This window comes from Arachis ipaensis, chromosome B2 (genome assembly GCF_059453495.1).
Source record: "Arachis ipaensis isolate K30076 ecotype BB chromosome B2, ASM5945349v1, whole genome shotgun sequence".
Lineage (NCBI taxonomy): Eukaryota > Viridiplantae > Streptophyta > Magnoliopsida > Fabales > Fabaceae > Arachis > Arachis ipaensis.
Window position 1 is genome coordinate 60,488,234 of NC_142437.1, and position 1,192 is coordinate 60,489,425.

Sequence of the window (1,192 nt, forward strand, 5' to 3'; positions counted from 1 at the left end):
TTTGTTCCTCAGAGGGAAGCTCCTTATTGATCACTGGACGTCCCAGGAGGTCTTTCTCCTTGGGATTCACGTCCTCTCCTTCCCTTACAGGTTCGGCCATGGTGCTTATGTCAATGGCCTTGCACTCTCCTTTTGGATTCTCTTCTGTATTGCTTAAGAGAGTACTAGGAGGGATTTCAGTGATCCTTTTACTCAGCTGGCCCACTTGTGCTTCTAAATTTCTAATGGAAGACCTTGTTTCATTCATGAAACTTGCAGTGGCCTTGGATAGATCAGAGACTAAGTTTGCTAAATTAGAGGTACTTTGTCCAGAGTTCTCTGTCTGTTGCTGAATGGATGATGGAAAAGGCTTGCTATTGCTAAACCTGTTTCTTCCACCATTATTAAAGCCTTGTTGAGGCCTTTGATCCTTCCATGAGAGATTTGGATGATTTCTCCATGATGGATTATAGGTGTTTCCATATGGTTCACCCATGTAATTTACCTCTGCTATTGCAGGGTTCTCAGGATCATAAGCTTCTTCTTTGTAAGAAGCCTCTTGAGTACTGTTGGATGCAGCTTGCATTCTAGTCAGACTCTGAGAAATCATATTGACTTGCTGAGTCAATATTTTATTCTGAGGCAGTATGGCATTCAGAGTATCAATTTCAAGAACTCCCTTCTTCATAGGCGTCCCATTACTCACAGGATTCCTCTCAGAAGTGTACATGAACTGGTTATTAGCAACCATGTCAATGAGTTCTTGAGCTTCTGTAGGCGTTTTCTTTAGGTGAATGGATCCACCTGCAGAAGTATCCAATGACATCTTTGATAGCTCAGATAAACCATCATAGAATATATCCAGGATGGTCTATTCTGAAAGCATGTCAGAAGGACACTTTTTGGTCAGCTGCTTATATCTTTCCCAAGCTTCATAGAGGGATTCACCTTCTTTCTGTCTGAAGGTTTGAACATCCACTCTAAGCTTGCTCAGCTTTTGAGGAGGAAAGAACTTGGCTAAGAAAGCCGTGACCAGCTTGTCCCAAGAGTTCAGGCTATCTCTGGGCTGAGAATCCAACCACACTCTAGCTCTGTCTCTTACAGCAAAAGGGAAAAGCATGAGCCTGTAGACTTCAGGATCTACTCCATTAGTCTTAATAATATCACAGATCTGCAAGAATTCAGTTAAGAACTGAAAAGGATCTTCAGATGG

At 42.3% G+C, this 1,192-nt stretch overlaps 1 non-coding gene across 1 annotated transcript; it reads left to right on the top strand.

Annotated features, from left to right (window-relative positions):
* The first annotated feature begins 859 nt into the window (after positions 1-859).
* LOC148574061 (small nucleolar RNA R71) lies at positions 860-967 on the top strand. Its single transcript, XR_015906472.1, has one exon. It is a non-coding gene; the product is annotated as a small nucleolar RNA R71 (small nucleolar RNA).
* The last annotated feature ends 225 nt before the right edge of the window (positions 968-1,192 follow it).